This window comes from Balaenoptera acutorostrata, chromosome 3, assembly GCF_949987535.1.
Source record: "Balaenoptera acutorostrata chromosome 3, mBalAcu1.1, whole genome shotgun sequence".
Lineage (NCBI taxonomy): Eukaryota > Metazoa > Chordata > Mammalia > Artiodactyla > Balaenopteridae > Balaenoptera > Balaenoptera acutorostrata.
Genome location: NC_080066.1, coordinates 2,503,088 through 2,525,234, shown reverse-complemented (window position 1 = coordinate 2,525,234; position 22,147 = coordinate 2,503,088). Strand labels below are relative to the sequence as shown.

General features: G+C 45.2%; 1 protein-coding gene across 6 annotated transcripts in view; it reads right to left on the bottom strand.

Annotated features, from left to right (window-relative positions):
* SVIL (supervillin) overlaps positions 1-22,147 on the bottom strand; it is a 234,520-nt gene that overhangs the window by 156,902 nt on the left and 55,471 nt on the right. For all 6 annotated transcript variants that reach the window (XM_057544478.1, XM_057544481.1, XM_057544484.1 and 3 more), the window contains exon 3: positions 18,966-19,067. The gene's annotated coding sequence lies outside the window, so the exon portion shown is untranslated. The remainder of the gene's footprint in view (positions 1-18,965; positions 19,068-22,147) is intronic.

The following is a 22,147-nucleotide window of genomic DNA, read 5'->3' as shown; positions in this document are numbered from 1 at the left end:
AACTTGACAGTAATCAGAACTGATATGCATGAGAGTAGATTTAATGATATACCCATGAAGAAAATGGAACATCACATTTTATAAATTAAGAACTAGACTTAGACCTCTCCAAGATATTTGATAAGTAACTATTTCTCATTTGCTATTATTTAATACTAGTAGTATAATAACCATACGGTAGTCTACCATTCTTTCTAGTGACTTCATTGTATCAGCTTCAGTATGACTTTTAATCTGGCTTTTGTGGGCTAATCTAGAAACCATGACTACTTATGATATTGATCTCAAGAGAAACTACATTCTATGGTACCTGTTTTATAATAATGACAATGAACATGTGGAAACCAAAATTAAAACACAATGTTTTTTACAATCATGACAAAAAAACCGTTAGACATAAACTTAACTAAACATATACAGGATCTGTATGCTGAAAATTATAAAAGGCTGATAAAAGACATCCAAGGAGACCTAAATAAACAAATACACATACACTGTGTTCATGGGTTGAACAGTCAACATAGTAAAGATGTCAATTCTCCCCAAAACGATCTATAGATTTAATGCAGTTTCTATCAACATGCCCAGAAGGATTTTTGGTAGATAAAGACAAGCTTATTCTAAAATTTATAGGAAGAGGCGCAGGGCTTAGAATAGCTAGAACAATCTTGAAAAAGAAGAATAAAGTGAGAGTAATCAATGTATCCCACGTTAAGGCTTACTATAAAGCTATAATAATGGAATAGAATAGAGAACCCTGAAATATACCACACAAATATACCCAACAGATTTTTGACATAAGGAGCCATTTCAACAAACGGTGCTGGAGCAGATGCGCAGACACAACAAAAAACAAAACAAAAAACCCCAAAACCCTCAGATCTAATCCTGACAACTTATACAAAAATTAACCAAAGTGAATCACAAAATTAAGTGTAAAACATAAAACTATGATACTTTTAGGGAAAAAAAATAGGAGAAAATCTTCAGGACCTAGACAAAGTTCTGGGACTTGACCCCAAAAGCACAACCCATAAAAAAATGACATAGTAGACTCATCGAAATGTAGAACTTCTGCTTTGCAAAAGACCATGTTAAGAGGATGAAAAGATATGCTAGGGAGTGGGAGAGAATATTTATTTGCAAGTTACATATCTGAAAAAGGACAACTACACAGAACATAGGAAGAGCTCTAAAAATTCAACAGCAAAAAAACCCCAAACAGTCCAGTTAGAAAATAGGCAAAAGATATGAAGAGACATTTCCTCAAAGAAGATGAAGGATAGGTGGCAAATAAGCACATGAAAAGATGTTCAAGGGGCTTTCCTGGTGGCACAGTGGTTGAGAATCCGCCTGCCAATGCAGGGGACACGGGTTCGAGCCCTGGTCTGGGAGGATGCCACATGCCACGGAGCAACTGGGCCCGTGAGCCACAACTACTGAGCCTGCGCGTCTGGAGCCTGTGCTCCGCAACAAGAGAGGCCGCGATAGTGAGAGGCCCGCACACCGCGATGAAGAGTGGCCCCCACTTGCCGCAACTAGAGAAAGCCCTCGCACAGAAACGAAGACCCAACACAGCCATAAATTAATTAATTAATTAATTAATTAATTTTTAAAAAAAGGCAGTGGGACTTGGTAATGAAGTTAGATATTAAAAAAAAAAAAAGATGTTCAACACCATTAGCCATTAGAGAAATACAAATTAAAACAACGAGATATCCCTACACACCTATCAGAATGGCAAAAATGCAAAAAATAGTGACCAAACCAAATGCTGGCTGGGAGAAGCTGGACCACACATCGCTGGTGGGAATAGAAAATGGCACGGCTACTCTGGGAAACAGTTTGGCAGTTTCTTCAAAAACTAAACCTGCCAAAGCAAACTACCATATGGCCTAGCAACTGCACTCCTGGATATTTATTCCAGAGAAATGGAAACTTACTTTCATACAAAATCCTGAATACAAATGTTCACAGTAGCTTTACCTGCAATAACCAAAACCTGGAAACAAGCCAGATGTCTTCGATGGATAACAGTTTAATAAACTTGGTGCACCCGTACCGTGGAAGGCCGCTCAGCAATAAAACGGGAACAATCTATTGATACAAGCAGCACCCGGATGAATATCCAGGGAACTGTGCTGAGTGAAAGAATGCCATTCCCCGAAGTTTAGATGCTGTGTGACTGCACTTACACCACATTCCTGAAAGAGAACATCGTAGACGTGGAAGGCATATCAGAAGTTAGGGATGGGGTGACGGGGCTATGAGAGGACAGCATGAGGGATCCTTCTCCTGTTCTACTGACTCCATCAAAGCCAACATCCTGGGGCTTCCCTGGTGGCGCAGTGGTTGAGAATCTGCCTGCCAATGCAGGGGACACGGGTTCGAGCCCTGGTCTGGGAAGATCCCACATGCCGCGGAGCAACTGGGCGCCCGTGAGCCACAACTACTGAGCCTGCACATCTGGAGCCCGTGCTCTGCAACAAGAGAAGCCACCGCAATGAGAAGCCTGTGCACCGCAACAAAGAGTAGCCCCCACTCGCCACAACTAGAGAAAGCCCTCACACAGAAACGAAGATCCAACACAGCCAAAAAAAAAAAAAAGCCAATATCCTGGTGATGATGTCGTTTTCTAGTTCTGCCAGATGTTACCATTGGGGGAAAATGGGTAAAAGGTACACAGGCTCCCTCTGTAGCAAGTCTTACAGCCGCATTTGAATCTATAATTATCTCAAAATTAAAAGTCTAAACACTAAAAAAAAATCTACCTCAAGTGAAACTTCCAAATGCAACCCATCTGTAACTGGGTTACTTACCATAATTGTACTTTGAGTAAATCTATGTAGATTTGCCTGTCATCAACGCCATCTTAAGAAATCCGAATTGGAAATGTTTCTTTTCCCCTACAAGAAGGGAAGTCATGGCCCCGAAGTAAAATATTTGATACAGAGTAAGAAACGGAAAGCATTGCTTTCCAATTAAACATGTTTATTTGGCAGGTTGTCTGGGTACTGAAAAGAGCATCTCTGACGCCAGAGCCAATCAAAGAACAGCATCCCTCCCCTTCATTTTCCGCAGTTCAATCCACCGCCAAACATGATCGACACTTGAGAAACAGTAAGAAAACAACTCTTCAGAAAGGGAGGAGACCGGGTCACCTCAAGATTTCATCCTACTACAAATACAGCAAACAGGTTTTTCAACTCTAGAGTTCCACTTGGAGGTGTCATTCTTGAAAATAAAAGGACAAGATCAAAGTTGGGCCTTCCAAGTGCTGGGGCAGGTCGTCTGAGGGTGCTTCAGTATCCTCTGTCCTCTCAGATGCTATAACATGAAACTTAGATCCGAACATCTTGAACTGGCCCTCCTGGGGGTCCAACTGACTCACGCTGGCCTTTCGTGTTAGAAACGATCAGCTCTGGGGAAGGCCACGGCAGACACGAGATGAAGCTTCTCTTCGGTTCACGGAAGGGGGGGAGCCCAAGCCCAGGAATATCCACGCTCCCGCCTCTCTCACCTCCGCCCCCAAGTTCCTCCAGTCCCCGTCCGCCTCCAAGCCCGTGCCCACCTTCTTTCTCTCTCCCCCTCACCCATCATCCATGACCGCTGTCCCCCGGCCGCCCCAGAACCCACGCGCTCCCGCATCAGGTTTACAATTGGATTCCAGCTCCCTCCGCACCCCAGGACCTGCTCCCCCACCACGGACCCCGCGGTGGACTTGGCCTCTGGCCGGCGGAGTCTGACACTCCCTGACCGTTTGCACCGGCACGAGGTCTCCACGCCTCCCAGAGCGAGTTCTGCCGCGATCCTGTTGTCTCGTGGTGACGCTCGCTCCTGTTCCCCTGGCTGCGCTGGGCCCTCACCTCGCAGCCGTGACCACATCTCGCTGCCCGGGGTCCTCCCCGCCTGCCCTCCGCCATCCCTGCTCTCAAGGGCCTCTGGCCAGGACTGCTGCAAGGGCCTCCACGGCTCTTCCCTCCTCCACCGACACCTCCCCAAATCCATCCTCCCCCCGCCTGCCAGACGCGTCTCATCCGCCCGGGCTCGGCTGCAGCGCTCCCGGGGGAACCCTCCCAAGCAGCCGTGCCCGTGGGTCTCAGCGGCCCCCCCACCCCGGTCCCTTCTCACTGACGGAGGCTCACGTGACAAGCTTTGGAAGTGCTGTTCTTGAGTAGCAAATGTAAGCGCGTTCCTGTAAAAGAGTCACTTTCACCCTCTCCTGTGTAGATACTCATCAGGAGAAGGGCAAAGGGACCAGGTTACCAATAAATACTCGGGCAACTGCATTTGCCCCAGAGATGATCTCACACGGACCGAGATCTGTGGTGACTGACTTCTATGGACGTATGGCTGAGAGTGGTGTGACGATTAGAAAGGGTTTTCATGTCTTGCTTTATTGCCAACCTCACATTTGGATACACCCAGGAGGCTGGGACACGTGTGGGCATCAGGCGGCATCCGTGTGCTGGTGACAAACAGAGGGTGAGAACGGCCGGCCTGGTGGGTAAAGTCCAAAGTCCCTACTACCTCTGTGACCTGGCCCCTTCCCACCTCTTCAGCCATATGGCCCACCGTCCCTCCCCCAGTAGGTGACCATGAGAAACCACACTGACCAGGGCTGCTGGGTCCAGGCTGGTCTCAGAACGCCTTCCCTCCCTTGTCACTTGGAAAACCCCTCTTCATCCTTTCCCGATGAGCCCTTCCTGACGTGGTCTGTGATTTCCAACCTCTAGACTGTTCGTGTCCACAGGGCAGGGGCTCCATCTGGCTCTGAAGCCACAGAACCCAGCAGGGTCCGCCACTCCGCGCACGCAGTAAATGTCTGGGACGCGCCCTCCGATCTCTGTTTCCCATTTTGATTCAGCGACTGTTACATGCGCCTCTTTCTTCCAGGTGTGACTAATCAAGTCTTTTTTTTCTTTTAATTTTTATTTATTTTATTTATTTACTTATGGCTGTGTTGGGTCTTCGTTTCTGTGCGAGGGCTTTCTCTAGTTGCGGCGAGCGGGGGCCGCTCTTCATCGCGGTGCGCGGGCCTCTGACTATCGCGGCCTCTCGTTGCGGAGCACAGGCTCCAAACGCGCAGGCTCAGTAGTTGTGGCTCACGGGCCTAGTTGCTCCGCGGCATGTGGGATCCTCCCAGACCAGGGCTCGAACCCGTGTCCCCTGCATTGGCAGGCAGACTCTCAACCACTGCGCCACCAGGGAAGCCCTAATCAATTCTTAATTTCCCTCTGAGGTTAGAAAGTGACAAGAGTGACAGAGGGGCTCCTCAGTTCACAAGCAGAAAGTGGAGTAAGTGGAGCCACTCACATGCTTTTGGGCAGAAGCCTCACTTTCCAGCGTTCCCTCCGTGAGGCCCCTACTTCCGAAGGAAGGAGGACGTCAGGGCATCGGCCAGCACGGTCAGTGCAGGGAGAGCAAGACAACAGAGCTCTCTGCCGAACTGCAGAGCGCTCCTGCCTCCTGCAAGGTTCTGCTTTCTGCAAGGCAATGAACTTGAGCAATCAAGAGACCTACTGGTTTAAGCCGCTCATCTCCAGGGCATGAAAACACTAAGCACCAGGATCTGAATTCTGTCCTCATTTCTGCTATGATGGGACCAGACTTGGAATCCTTTTCTTTTTCTCCATAAACTTGGGAACCGGACTTGGAATCATTTTCTTTTTCTTTTTCTCCATAAACTTGGGATTTTGACATCTGCGAGTGAAGACCAGAACATACCTGATCGTCTCCTAACACCTACACTAATACACCCCTGTGAGTCTGAGCTTGGGCTGCCTGCACCATGGACGAATACATGTTACCGCTGGGTAGATTTAAAGAAAGCAAAAGGGGGGATATTATCGTTGGTTAACAATATTTTTCAACCAATAAATCACCCTCCCCCAGACAGTCTGAATCAATCAATCAATCAATGTCTCTCTGTCTCTCTCTCCCTCTCAAAGCTTAGGGGGAACTTCAGTGGTTTGGATGACAGTATTTCGAGCTCCAAGGTCACGTGTAGGTCACTGGCTTGAACACCAGATGCGCAAGCCAACTCTTCTCTCCCAGGCTGCTGCTTCAAGAGCGATGGGTGGAGAACAACGCTCAACACGAACAGAACTGCTGGCCTCGTGGTCCAGATGAAGCGTGAGTTTGCCAGGGAGGGAGCTTGGCCCGTGTGTTACGAGTCCTGGCTGCAGGGAGGGGATACAGCCTCTCACAGGGCTGGGCCAGCATTACATTCCTGGACACCACGCTGAGTCTTGAGAGTAACGGGAGAGGTACAAAGTGTGACACGCTCCATTTAGGCTGCTCTGGATCTAAAAGTATGGGATTGCTGTGAATTCATCGCATGGCAGAAACGCAGAGGTGGCTTCTCAAGTGGGAACACGGGCTCGGAGGGCTCCAGCCGGTGGAGGGAGGCACTCGGACACGGGAGCAGACCCAGACGCTTGATCCTTTCCACGAGGGGTTGACATCACAAAGCTTAGCACCAAAAGTGGTTCCCTTGGCTGACCCCAAACACCAAGAGGGGACAGACAGCCCTGACTCCTGCGTGAAAACACAAAGCTCCTGCGGTCCTCCTGGGGCGCTGTGTAAAGGTGCCTCTCTGTGCGCCGAGATGCACGAAGGAGAGCCAGGAGCAAAGTCCAGACCTCAGACGTACGCTGGGGACGGGAAGGACGGGGGTGCTTTCTCTGCAGCCACCGTCTCGCAGCCTCGACACAGGCCGACACCCCGCGCGGCCTTGGGTGGGAGCACAGCGCGTGCAACCTCCCCATCGATGGGCTTCCGTTATCACGCTCATTCTCTCCTTCTTTTCCGCCAGAAACACAATTCTAAGTGATGGCTGCACACTTGAGCCAACCCACAAGAGCCTAATAATCCTGTAATAAAGTGGGACCACAGTACCAATAATTCTCTAAAACCGAACCACTACGCGCTGTAGCTTCAAATGTGTCTGCGGCTCCCACTGCGGGTCCTGAACGCCAGCTCCCTGGCAGCACATGGGGTGACTTTCTACCCTGAGGCTGAGGCAGAGACTCTTGTTTTGGGGGCCGGGGCTACAAAGCTGAGAAGGAGGGCACCCTCTGGACAGGTAAGCGTGGGAGAACGGGGTGAGAAGGGGGCGTCCATGGTGCTGGCAGCATGGGGGCGGAGGGCTGAGCTCAGGAGGGGGAGGAACCTCTGGGGCAGACAGATGATGCTAAAAGCTGAAAAGTTTCAAGAAAAGAAAAGAAAGGAAAGATATGGGGAATCCGTTGATTAGGTTCTGAAACACTGACTTCATTTTCTGATAATTCTCATTTCACGGCTCCAGGTGAAAACTTGGTCTCAGTCCAGAGGCCAAAAAACTGCTGCTCTAGGTTGACTCCCATGGTCCCATGTGGTTCTAAAAACCTGAGATTCTGTGATTCTGAGGCCAAGCACTGTGTCACAGTCACCAAAGAAAAATGGAGAGAATTAAGAGAAAGAAAAGAAGAGTGCAATACGGATGATGGAAAGGGGTCCAAGGAGAGAGAAAGTGTGTGAACGCCGGGCCTTCTGGAGTGAAGTACTAATGAGACAGCAGCGCAGGAAATAAAAACACAGGATCACCACTCAGCTCCCCCAAACAGAGACTCAGTCTAGAGCGGATGACGCCTTCAAAGACCCTGAAGTTATCTGCTGGACTTGTTACGCGGCGTGGACTCCTTATTAGCATGTATGGGGAATTCCCTTCAGAGGCTCTACTGCAAACATCTGGTAACCTCATCAGTGGGATGGAGAGCGTGCCCTGCATCAGAGTGAAGAGAGGAAATATATCCGCAAATACATCCTCAAAGGACGACACTTATTTAGGAGTCCTTCCAGGTTCTCCTAAGTCCTTGGCTCGGCTTTATTCCGCTTACATTCCCACCCCAGCGCCCTGAGAACGTGAATTCCAAGAGGACAGAGATTTTTGTCTGTTTTGTAGACGGTTGTTAATTTCCAGTGCCCACAACAGTGCCTAAGACATAGTAAATGTTCAATAAATGTTCCCTGGAGGAAAGGAATGAATAATACCTATTTTACAGGGAGAGCACCCAGACAGAGTTTTTTTAAAAGTAAAAAATTTTTTTCTTTACCCCCCCCCCCATTACTCTCTCCGCAGCCCCCAGTCTGGGATCATGATCCCCGCTGGCTTTGGGAAGACCGTCCCACAAGCCTGAATTAGTTGACCTTCTTTCCACATACCTCTTTGGGGAAGATTTTCCTCATTAGACAGGGACTAATTTCAGTGCCGGGCTCCGGTGCATTCTGATCTTTCAGCATCACTTATGCAAATCCACGGCACCTGGACCAGCGCAGGGAGGGAAGCGAATTGCGTGATGAACCTGGACGGCAGGATCGATTTCCAGAGTCTGGCTCCTAACAGGGCCCTCCCTAAATGTTTTCTGATGCTGGCCAAGTGGGCAAGCTCAGGCCTTTCTCCCCAGAAACACGATCCTGCTTTCTATACCGACAAGTATTAATTCAAATCCCTAGTGGGCAGTCCAGGATATGGAAATTACAGTCATCTAATCTTGTAGAGGAAGAAGTATGAATCATCATTACACGGTCTGACAAAGAGCTAAGTGATTAATCCCAGGTTGCACAGAGGCTGGGGTCCACGGCGACGGCTCCCTGTGGGCTACCCACCAAACGGTGGGACCTAGCGGCAAACATCAGACAGGCAACCTCACGGCTTTCATCCCAAGGGAGCATCAAGGAACAAAGGGCCACGTTCTCAGGACCACGCTGCAAAGCTCTTGATTCTTTGGAAAACTCTGACTGTGCAGCCAGAGGATTGAGAGAATCTGGGGCTCAAAAACCTTGTCTCTCTTCTGACTCTGGTGTCACACGCTGAAGCTCTGAGGTTTACTTTTAAGTAGGAACTGGGAGGCTTGCGGAATAATGGCGTCTCAGAAAGTGACCAGAAACTCCAATCCTCTCCAGGGAAAACAAAAGAATATGCTTAGGAAAAGATACCGCCACCAACCAGGATGTGCTCTTCACCACATCACAGAAACCTACCGCTCTGAAGGAAGGTCTTGACCTTTTCCTGAAACTTGCAAAAAGAACACTGAAGCTCCTCAGCCCCCATCAAGAAACCATAGCCCCAGGCGCACTGGGAAACTTGGTCAGGGCGCCCACAGCCCTGAACCATCACTCGGCTTGGCGCTTTTTTCCCTCCACTTTTTTCTCTTGCACAGCTGTGTTCAATTTTCTGTCCTTGGGGTTTTTAAAGGAACATTTATTCTAGGGCCAGGATTCTCCAGTTTTATGGTTATACAACTCCCTCTCAGGGCCAAAGAATGTTTGAAAAGCCTTAAACCCAGCAGAGAGAGTTAGTAAAAGTATCCAAACGAAAGTGAAATGAAAAGTCAAGACTTGTTCCAATTTCAATTCAACCTCTTACTTGATTGCGCTGTACCTTCTGTTTGCCCTTCAAGACATTTGCTACCTATTTTTTATCAAAATATAAGTATGGCGTGTGTGTGTGTGTCTCTGTGTATGTTTGTGTGTGTGTGTGTCTGTTTGGGAGCAGGTAAGGAACAGAGAAGTCCAAAGGTGTATTTATATTCTTCCACGGTTACTGTTTCCTGTTCGATGGTAAATTTTATTTTAAATAAGACCTCCATCTTCAATTGGATTGAATAAAAGATCACAAAGAAAGATTCCTTGAGGATTTTTAAGGGCTTGTTTGTTTTTCCTAGTTAGACAGCCAGACAGTACTAGGGTTTTGGTAGTAGGATAGCAGTTAAAAAAAAAAAACAAACAAACCCTAGTTTTTACTTAAATGGTGAAACTAGTGGCATTGTTAGTTGAAACGCCCTAAGTACATTATCAACATCCTAAAGCACAGACCCCCACACACATGCACCAACAAAACAGCATGGGGCTCCCACCGGCCCATGAAATGCTCTCCAGGCTTCTAAGTGCAGCCAAACGGAGTTATTTCAGAATGCCCAGAAGTCTCTTACCCGTCCACTTCTCTTCTCTCTTCCTGTCACCTAGATTCCCACATCTCAAAGAAATCTGCCCAAAGGCTCTGTCTAATACAGGCTCATGAACATCACTCTTTTTTTGCCCCCTGGAGTCTCCCAAAGGCCATATGCCTGCTTCATACACACTCCCCTCGATCTGACCGACAAAGCAAAGTTCAGGCTCTGGGGCCTGAGGTTTGTAGCACAGCACACAGCACCCACATGAGAGGCCTGGCTGCAGCCCAAGGCAAACAAAATGATTTTGAGAAACGAAGTAATATGCACAGACCCACCCTGGAGCAGAGAAAACTGAATCAGTTTTCCACCATGGAAGGATCTGAAATGCTGTCAGTAGCACCTGCTAAATACAGCCCGAGTCTCTGAAAACGATTAGCAGATACTGTAAACTAACCTTGCGACCGGATCATGATGAGAGACAGAGGCAGGCTTCTCTCAAGGGGCCGACGTGAGCAGAGCACATGATACCTTTCCCTTTCGACCACCTTCTCTTGCTCTTTTAAGATCAAGATATCAAAAGTGCCCTTTAGCACGGCCTTATAGGCAAAACGACGGGTTAATGTTCAAATGATTCCTCCCAGATAACCAGACTCTAATTCTCCCATGATTGGAAGTTGCCAGAAGTTAGTAAAAATCTCTAAACCTAGGGCAGAGGACAGCTGAAAAAAGCAGATTCTGAAGTCAGGGTTTCTTTGAAGTCTGTAATTTCCTCAAGTAGGATACATTTCTAATAGCATTTTCTCATAATAATAAATTAAAAACCTTGTGGATCTGTGCTCTAGAACAAAGATGCTTCTTTCAGAATAAGAATGTTTTCATGAAAGTAATACAGAAAAATTCTTCCCTCAAAATCTCCAAACACATGCTCCCTACATGTACAAGGAAACACAACCAAACAACAATAAACACACAAAAATAATTTTTCAAACCACATATACAAGAAAAAAAAATCTTTACAAGAAGGCTCTAAGCAGGGCTTGAAAAATCAGGATGTTTTCTAACATCATGCCAAGCCAGTTAGAACACACTGAGTTTTAAAAATAAGGTTTTACGATAGCCCACTTACATTCCACATAAGAAAAGGCAGAAATGTGAGCTGAGAACAGTCAGATACAACTTTAAAAATCTGACTCACTCAAGTGTGTAGGCACGCACACATGCGTGTGTGCACACACACACACACCCCTTGTAAAAGAGAAAACAAACACCACTTGGGCTCATCCAAAATGTGCAGTCTTTAATCATGCTCTCATGATGTTTACCCAAAACATCCAATGCACTTTATAGCCTAAGGAGCAGTCCAAGTTCTCAACAGAAGGTTGTTACTTGAAGGACCATATGTCTTAAAGAGCCATTTTCACACAATCTAAATGAATAAAGAAGCGTGGGGGAAAGAATGCACTGATGGAAATGGTAAGACCCACAGTCATCGCACCTTCGAGGCTTATGAAATGCATCCACCTCGAGTGTTTGTATGTGTGCCTTTTGAGAAAGTCACCCCTGTTCCCTCCACCTCGCTTCAAGGACCCACTGTCGTCTCGGGGCCCCAGTGCTGGGATCCACTGATGTCTGAAGAGATGCAAGGCAGTGATGTAGGTTCAGCCAGGACTTTACTTTAGAGAGACCTGCACCGCATCTAAAAGCCTGTGGAGGGCTTCCCTGGTGGCGCAGTGGTTGAGAATCTGCCTGCCAATGCAGGGGACACGGGTTCGAGCCCTGGTCTGGGACGATCCCACATGCCGCGGAGCGACTAGGCCCGTGAGCCACAATTGCTGAGCCTGCGCGTCTGGAGCCTGTGCTCCGCAACAAGAGAGGCCGCGACAGTGAGAGGCCCGCGCACCGCGATGAAGAGGGGCCCCCGCTCGCCGCAACTAGAGAAAGCCCTCGTATAGAAACGAAGACCCAACACAGCCATAAATAAATAAATAAATAAATAACATTAAAAGCCTGTGGAATGTCTTTTCTCTTTAATCTGATTTCAAATGAAGATTTTATTTATTTATCTTTAATTTTAAAAACTTTTTATTGAAGTATAGTTAGTTTACAATGTTGTGTTAGTTTTTGGTGTATAGCAAAGTGATGCAGTGTTTTATATATAAATATTTGTATTCTTTTTCAGATTCTTTTCCATTATAGGTTGTTACAAGATATTGAATATAGTTTCCTGTGCTATACAGTAGGTCCTTGTTGGCAATCTATTTTATATATAGTAGTGTGTATATGTTAATCCCAAACTCCTAATTTATCCCTTCCCCCCACCTTTCCCCTTTGGTAATCATAAGTTTGTTTTAATTAATTAATTAATTAATTAATTTATGGCCACTTTGGGTCTTCATTGCTGCACACAGGCTTTCTCTAGCTGTGTCGAGTGGAGGGCTACTCTTCCTTGAGTTGCGCGGGCTTCTCATTGCAGTGGCTTCTCTAGTTGCGGAGCACGGGCTCTAGGCACGCGGGCTTCAGTACTTGTGGCATGTGGGCTTCAGTAGTTGTGGCTTGCGGGCTCTAGAGCGCGGGCTCAGTAGTTGTGGCGCACAGGCTTAGTTGCTCCGCGGCATGTGGGATCTTCCCAGACCAGGGCTCGAACCTGCGTCCCCTGCATTGGCAGGCGGATTCTTAACCACTGCGCCATCAGGGAAGCCCACAAGTTTGTTTTCTATGTCTGTGAGTCTGTTTCTGTTTTGTAACTAAGTTCCTTTGTATCATTTTTAAAGGTTCCACATATAAACGATATCATATGATATTTGTCTTTCTCTGTATTACTTATTTCACTTAGTATGATAATCTCTAGGTCCATCCATGTTGCTGCAAATGGCATTACTTCCTTTTTTTTTTTTTTTAAAGTGATCACCCATACACCATCGTCTATATTGAACACATTTAATTTTGCTGTATTTGTTTTGTCTCATATTTTGCTGAAACACTTTAAATTTTTATTTATTTATTTATTTATTTATTTTTGGCTGCGTTGGGTCTTTGTTTCTGTGCGAGGGCTTTCTCTAGTTGCGGCGAGCGGGGGCCACTCTTCATTGCGGTGTGCGGGCATCTCACCATCGCGGCCTCTCTTGTTGCGGAGCACAGGCTCCAGACGCGCAGGCTCAGTAGTTGTGGCTCACGGGCCTAGTTGCTCCGCGGCATGTGGGATCCTCCCAGACCAGGGCTCGAACCCGTGCCCCCTGCACTGGCAGGCAGACTCTCAACCACTGCGCCACCAGGGAAGCCCACTTCATTCTTTTTTATGGCTGAGTAATATTCCATTGCGTGTATGTACCACATCGTCTTTACCGATTCATCTGTCGATGGACACTTAGGTTGTTTCCATGTCTTGGCTGTTGTAAATAGTGCTGCAATGAGCATCGGCCTCACTAGAAACACTTGCCTCACTGCCTGTACTGCTCTTAAGCATAGCCCTCCTCAATCCACTCTGGCCTGGGGTTCCCACTACCGAGCTACCCTCGTCAAGGCCACCCGAGCTCGGGGGCCCCGCGCTCTCCCCCTTCCTGCCCGGCTGCCTGTCCTCCACCCCACCCCCTCCCGAGCCTCATTAACAATCCCTCTCTCCTCTCTCGGTTATCCTCTCCATGGATTTATCTACTACCTACATTCTATCTCCAGTCAGAACCGCTCCTCGGAGTTCCAGCCTCACATTCAACTGTCGACTGAACACCTCTATTTGGATGTTCAACAGGTACCTCAAACTTAATATGTCCACGACAGAACTCTCAATTCTCAAAGCTGGCCCTCCTCATTAAAAAACAAATAAAGAAAGAACAGAAAAGAAAAATGAAACCAAGAAATCCCTCCTCCCCCAGTCTTTCCTCTCCTCAGAAGTTGCCAGAATTCGGGAGTCATGCCTCCTGCCCCCCTTGTCCTCACTCCCCGAATCTCATCCATCACCGAGTGCTGACAGCCGTACCTCCAAGACACATCCCTTTCTCTTATGATATACAACAGCTTTATTGATATATAATTCATACGCCATGCAACTCACCAATTTAAAGTGTACACGTCAATGGCTTGTAGTATATCCATGGAGCTGTACGACCATTATCAAATCAGTTTTAGACATTTTCATCACCCCCAAAGGAAACCACACACCCATCAGCAGTCATTCTCAATTTCCCCTTAAACAATCCAGTCCTAGGCAAACATTAATCTACTTTATGTCTCTGTAGATTTGCCTGTTCTGGAAATGTCATATAAATGGAATCATACAATACATGGTCATTTGTGTCTGGATTCTTTCAGCGAGCATATTTCCAATATTCACCTATGCTGTAGGATGTATCAGTATTCCATTCCTCTTTATAATCAAATAACATCCTATCATATGAATATACAATGTTTTATTTGTTCACCAGTTAATAGACATTCGGGTTGTTTCTATTCTTTGGCAACTGTGAATAATACTGCTAGGAGATGCAAACTATTATATATAGGATGGATAAACAACAAGGTCCTACTGTACAGCACAGGGAACTATATTCAATATTCTGTGACAAACCATCATGGAAAAGAATATGAAAAAGAATATATATATGTATAACCGAATCACCTTTCTTTACAGCAGAAATTAACACAACATTGTTAATCAACTAGACTTCAATAAAATTAAAAAAAATAAAACTGCTATGAAAAGTTTTTATATAGAAAAATGTTTTCATTTCTCTTGGGTGTACACCTAGGAGTGGATATGCCAGGTCATAAGGTAAACTCTATGTTTAACTATGTTAGGAACTGCCCGACTGTTTCCCAAAGCAACTGCTTGGGAAAGAGTCTGCATTCCTACCAGCCGTGTACGAGAGTTCGAATTTCTCCATATCCTCACCAACACTTGTTACTATCTATCTTTCATAGAGGGTTATGAAGTGCTATCTCACTGTGGGTTCGATTTGCATTTCCATGATGGCTGGTGATGTTGAAAATCTTCTAATGTGCTTATTGGCCATTTACATATCTTCTTTGCCTATTTCAGATCTTTACCTATTTTTGAATTAGGTTATTTTTTATTTTTATTTTTAATAAATTCATTTATTTTTTATTTAGTTTATTTTTGGCTGCGTTGGGTCTTCATTGCTGCGCGCGGGCTTTCTCTAGTTGTGGCGAGAGGGGGCTACTCTTGTTGCAGTGTGTGGGCTTCTTATTGCGGTGGCTTTTCTTGTTGTGGAGCACGGGCTCTAGGCAAGCAGGCTCAGTTGTGGCTCGTGGGCTCAGTAGTTGTGGCTCGCGGGCTCTAGAGTGCAGGCTCAGTAGTTGTGGCGCACGGGCTTAGTTGCTCTGTGGCATGTGGGATCTTCCTGGACCAGGGCTTGAACCCGTGTCCCCTGCACTGGCAGGCGGATTCTTAACCACTGTGCCACCAGGGAAGCCCGAGGTTATCTTTTTATTATTGAGTTGTCAGAGGTCTTATATATTCTAGATACAAGTCTAGAATACATGATTTGCAAATATTTTTTCTCATTCTGTAGGTTGTCTTTTCACTCTCTTATTGGTGTCTTTTAATACGCAATTTTTTTTTAAATTTTTTTAAATTTATATTTATTTATTTATTTTTTGGCTGTGTTGGGTCTTCGTTTCTGTGCGAGGGCTTTCTCCAGTTGCGGCAAGCGGGGGCCACTCTTCATCGCGGTGCGCGGGCCTCTCACTATCGCGGCCTGTCTTGTTGCGGAGCACAGGCTCCAGACGCGCAGGCTCAGTAATTGTGGCTCACGGGCCTAGTTGCTCCACGGCATGTGGGATCTTCCCAGACCAGGACTCGAACCCGTGTCCCCTGCATTGGCAGGCAGATTCTCAACCACTGCGCCACCAGGGAAGCCCCACAAAATTTTTTAATTTTGTTGAAGTCCACAATTTATTTTTCTGTTGTCACTTGTACTTTTGGTGTTATACCTTGAAAAATCACTGCATAACCCAAGGTCATGAAGATGAACACCCACGTTGTCTTCTAAGAGTGTTACAGTTTTAGCTCTTATATTTAAGCCTTTGATCCATTTTGAGTTAATTTTTGTATATAGTGTAAGGTGGGGTCCAACTTCATTCTTTTGCATGTTGATATCCAGTTGTCCTAGAACATTTGTTGAAGAGACTATTTGCCAGTGAATTGTCTTGGCACGTTTGTCAAAAATCAATTACCATAAATGTAGGAGTTTATTTCTGGTCTATCAATTCTATTCCAAAAATCTATATGTCTATCCTTATGCCAGAACCACTGTCTTAATTACTGTATTAAGTTTTGAAATCAGGAAGGGTGAGTCTTCCAAGTCTGCTCTTTTTTAAGATTGTTCTGGGTATTCTGGCTCCCTTAAATTTCTATATGAATTTTAGGGTCAGTTTGTCGATTTCTACAAGGAATCCATCTGAGATTTGGAGAGAGACTGCATTGAATCTATAGATCAATTTAGGGAGTATTGCCATTTTAATGATAGTAAGTTTTCTGATTCGTGAACATGGGATGTTCTTCCATTTATTTGGCATTTTCTTTAATTTTGTTCAACATTTTACAGTTTTAAGAGCATGTTTTATACTTATTTAACTACATTTATTCCTAAGTACAGGCACACCTTGTTTTATTGTGCTTCACTTTATTGCACTTTGCAGATATTGCCTTTCATACAAAGTGAAGGTTTGTTGGCAACCCTGCATTGAGCAAGTCTATTGTCACCATTTTTCCAACAGCATTTGCTCACTTTGTGTCTCTGTGTCACATTTTGTAATTCTCACAATATTTCAAACTTTTTCATTGTTCCATTTGTTATTGTGATCTGTGATCAGTGATCTTTAATGTTACTATTGAGAAAAGATTATGACTTGCTGAAGGCTCAGATGATGGTACTTTTTAGCAGTAAAGCATTTTTAAATTAAGGCATGTACATTGTTCCTTTAGACCTGATGCCACTGCATACTTAATAGACTACAGACAGTGTAAACATAACTTGTATACGCACCGGGAACCCAAAATATTTGTGTGACTCGCTTTATCGTGATACTCACTTTACTGCGGGGGTCTGGAACCAAACCTGCAATATCTCCGAGGTATGCTTGTGTTTCATTCTTTTTCATGCTATTGTAAAAGGAATTATTTTCTTAATTTCATTTCAGATTGTTTGTTCTAAGTGTACAGCATTACGGTTGATGTTTGTATATTGATCTTGTATCCTGAAACCTTTCTGAACGTGTCTATTAGTCCTAACAGTTTAGTGGATTCCTTAGGGTTTTCCATACCCGAGATCATGTCACCTGCAAGCAGAGACAGTTTCACTTCGTTCTCTCCAATCCAGAAGCCTTTCGTATTCTTCACTAACTGCCCTGGCTAGACCTCCCAGGAGAATACTGAGTAGAGGTAATGAGGGCGGGCATCCTCGTCTTGATCCTGATCTTAGGGCGAAAGCTTTTGGTCCACAATTAAGTATGATGTTAGCTGTGGGGTTTTCATAGGTGCTCTTTTTAGGCTGAAGACGTTTCCTTCGATTCCTAGTTTGTTGTTGTTTCATTTATTTATTTACTTATTTATTTATTTTGGCTGTGCTGGGTCTTAGTTGCAGCATGCAGGATCTTTAGTTGTGGCATGTGGGATCTAGTTCCCTGACCAGGGATCGAACCCAGTCCCCCTGCATTGGGAGCGCAGAGTCTTAGCCACTGGACCACCAGGGAAGTCCCTAGTTTTTTTGTTTTTTTATCTTAAAGAGGTATTGGAATTTCTCAAATTCCAAATTTGTTTGCATAACAAATTTCCAAATTTCTCTGCATGAGACATACCCGTGTGCAATTGTGTTTGCCTCTGTATTCTCTCCCTATACCATCTCCACAGCTCAGTATTGCTCATCTTTCCAGGTCTGTACTTCAGGGCAGTGCTGGACCGCCCTATTCAAAGTTCCCATCCACCGCTATCTCCTCCCGAGTCAGCCCTCACACACCTTCAACGCACTCAGTCATTATTGTTCTAAGTACAGATTTGCTCACATTTGCATAAGGTTTAGTATTTGCCAGCGTGAATGCATCATTTTAATACTCACAACAACCTTACTAGGTAGATGCTATTGACACAATTTCACAGATATTGAAATTGAACGAGAGGTTAAGTGTCTTGTTCAAAGTCATGCAGTTTATAAGTGGCAGACTCAGGATTCAAACTCAGGGCCCATCACTCCTGAGACCATTCTCTTAAACCTCTGGCTGTCGTGCCTATCAATAATTGCTCTCACTTGCTTCTTACCATATTTTCTATCTAGACACAAGCATCAATCTCTTTATCGCTGTACTTTTAGCATCTAACACGAGCGGGGCAGGCGTTAATAAATACTTAATGAACAAATGAACACAGGACTTAGGATGCCCTATAAGGAGCGTTCCACAGGACTCTGGTGAGCCCTGCCGACTACACACCATGGAGAGTCACGAGGCTCATCCGCTTCTGAGACCCTTCAGGAAGGAAGGTTAACTTTAACGTTTCTCACACTCACTGGAGCACAGACCCATCTTCATAGCCCTGCCTCCACTGCATTAACAGTCTAGAGAAGTGTGTTCCATGGAACACACTTTGAGAAATCCTGCCCCAGAGTGGCAGGGCAGATAGCACGGTCCCTAGAAAGGTGTTTCTGTTCCCTTCCGTGCCTGGCTCTGCCCTCCTCTAAAAAGTCTAACTTGGAGTCCCTGAAAGCTCTGTCATGACCACAGCTCAGTTCAAAAAGAAAACCCCAGTGTATTAAGCTTTGCTTTGCTTTCACACATTGGAACACGTGGCTACTAAGGAGATAGAAAGATTTTTCCAACTTGTCAGATGGCTCTCCCCTCTGGATGTTGGTGGTCCCATAACTTATCACTGAGGAACCTTTAATTTTCTCAGACCTCTGGTTTGTTGAAAGTGATTTAAACAAATTCATCCTTCACAACGTCCTTTAACCTGTTCTCAGAATTGCAGCCAAAACCAATGATGTGTCAACCACAGAACAGTTACATTTTTTTCTAAATACTTACCGTAATGCTGATGTTTAAATCATGGCTTCTGACAGAGAAGGACTTCAAAACTCTCCCCGTCTCAGCTCTCCCAGTCGTCTAGCTCATCTACTCCAACTCTTCCTGCAAAAGAAGAAAGAAAAATTTCTACTCGGAAATCTGAGAAAGAAAACAGCAAACAATATAAGACAGCCACATGTATGAGCAAGGCAAGATACGTGGCTGTGATTCATCTGCTTCTAAAGAGCTTTTTCCCTTTCAATTAATCATCTTACATCGGTGACCACAAATTATAGGCAGTGGTTAGAATATCTTTTTAAACCTCTTATAAAAAATACTCAATTAAAAATACATTTTTTATAGAGTTATCATATGATCCAGCGATCCCACTCCTGGGCACATATCCAGAGAAAACTCTAATTCGAAAAGATACATGCACCCCAATGTTCACTGCAGCTCTATTTACAATAGCCAAGACATGGAAGTAACCTAAATGTCCATCAACAGATGAATGCATAAAGAAGATGTGGTACATCTATACAATGGAATACTACTCAGCCATAAACAAGAATGAAATAATGCCATTTGCAGCAACATGGATGGACCTAGAGATTATCATATTAAGTGAAGTAAACCCGAGAAAGACAAATATCATGTGATGTAACTTACTTACATGTGTAATCCTAAAAAATGATACAAATTAACTTATTTACAAAACAGAAGACTCACAGACATAGAAAACAAACTTATGGTTACCAAAGGGGAAAGAGGGAGAGGGAATTTTCCCAATAAATTGGGAATTTGGGATTAACATATACACGCTAGTACATGTAAAATAGATAGCCAACACAGACCTACTGTATAGCACAGGGAACTACACTCAATATCTTGTAATAACCTATAAGGGAAAAGAATTTGAAAAAGAATATATATATATGTGTGTGTGTTATATATATTTATATAAATTATATATATTTATATATATAAATTCAGTTTATATATATAAACCGAATCACTTTGCCGTCCACCTGAAACTAACACAACATTGTAAATCAACTATACTTCAATAAAATAACAGAATTTTAAAAAAAGAAAAGCAAAAACAAACAAACAAACAAATACATTCTTTCCTTCATCTCAAACTCAGTGAATAAAATCATTTCTATGGGATCGTTCTCCAAAGCTCTGATTTTTCTCTGGTGATGAAATTTGACATTTGGTCTAAAAGCTGAGCTATCTTGAGTAAATATGAGTTCCTTCTACGACACAAATTTACATCAGACCCAAACAAGGGGCTTTGGGAAAGAAGCCTTGTAACAAAGGAAGACTCGAAAAGACAGAGGAGGGTAGGTTGGAACTCATCGAGGAGTTGGATGTGTACAACGAGAGGGAGGTGACAAAGGCCCAGGTCCTTAGAAAAAGAGAGAGGCTGGGTAAAGAAGTCGAGACCAGAGTAACCCGTTTAGGGCGTCAGGAGTGAGGGGCTGGGCTAGAACCTGGTCTGCGCCATTAATTCCAGGCAGAGAAAATCTTCAGCATTCATTTCCCTCAAAGGCTGGGGAAAAGAGGGAAAACCTCACCCGTGCTGGAAGTACAACAGAGTAGGGACAGAGGGAAGGATGCACTTCCCTGTGTGATTTTCCTAACTGTGAGTAACTTGCATACAGCATGACTTCCCTGGAAGTACACTCATTCCTCACCCTCAAAAGGCCGGCTGCCTGTGTCGCACTGCAGTGACTCAGCCCGGGAGAGAGGCCCCATACACGAGCAAGGCTGCAGCCTGAGATCCCGGACGAGAGAGGGAAGCCCTAGGTCTGTTAGTCAGTTAATGGTTAGTTGGTTAGCGGTTAACACAGAGGGGCTTTGGGAAGTCTTTGTTTTAGGGGCTAATGAGGCACCTCTTCCTCTCTCTTCCCGATGTCCAGGCAATACTGGCTTCTGTCACCTTTGGAAAACATCGTCCTAGGAAAGAGTTCACTCAAGTACAAGAGGCCCTGAGCTGGGAAGCAGCCAGCAACGCGCCAGCATCCTAAAGGTCAGAGCTGGTGTCAGGAGCCAGGTTTTGGAAGCACATGGGAGGCGTGCTATCAGAGCCTCTTTTACCTCCTGTAGAGAGAACGGGGTTCATCTCCAGAAGCCCAGGCAGAGGCAGTTTACAAGGAAGTGAGCCTGTGGGGAGGAGGGGGATGAGGGGGTGGAGGGCAGTCGACCATTTGAAGTTCCCACAAAGCAAAAAAACATTGTTACCGCCGCTCGGTGAACTTCAGACAGCCGTGAACTCATGACTTGAAGCCACAAAGACGGTTGTGGTTAACACAGACCGACTATTGGATTTAAGGAGACTGTTTTTTTGGGCCAAAAAAATTTATTTGCCTTCCTTCCTCCCCCAAAAATCTGCTTATTATTAAAAAGCCCTGGAGCCTTGGGAACTGGGCTAGACCAATGTTAGCCTGTCTTTCTCCTGAGCCTCCTGCAGGCACTAAACTGGGGAGGGGGTGCCTGCTTTAGCAAGGAGACCCTCCTTCCACACTGGCTGCAAAGGAAGGGAAAATGAACTTATTTCAAGAAGAAAAAAGGCCAAGAAAACCGAAAGAAGCCAAGAGACAAGGGCAGGAGAGGACATACTCGTCTCTCTTTCTCTTCAGAGAGCATCCCTGTGTCCTTGATATACAGCCCCTGGTACCCTCTAGAGCTGGGGGTCTCAACCTCGCATGTACAGAGGGATCCCCTTGGGGCTCTACTACCAGGGGGCGAGAAAGAAGAAAAGCTCCAGCGGAGATCATGAGCCCACGGACCAAGAAGGAGTTGGAAAGTCCCGTACCTGAAACACTTTCATTCTTGGAATCTGGTTTGTCTAAAGACAAAGGGAAACCTTGGTCACTAGATAATAAAACTTCAGAATATAGCATTGGCAGGAAAACAAAACAATATATCGGCTTCAGTGCACTCATGATAACTTGGGGAAAAAAAACCAAAAGAGCAAGCCCACAGTGAGGGAAGGGTCCAAACTAAGTGACAGGTTGAAGTTTAATTAAACTAGTCAAACCTGTATAAAAGCGGAGAAGATTCCAGAGGAGAACGGGGCACTGGAAGAATCAATACGGTTTTAGTGCAGCAGGAAGAGGCGCCCAGCTCAAGGTCAGGCCCAGTGGGCTTGTCCAGTCTCTCCAGGGCTCTCTCCATCCTTCTAAAGCATGCCTTCC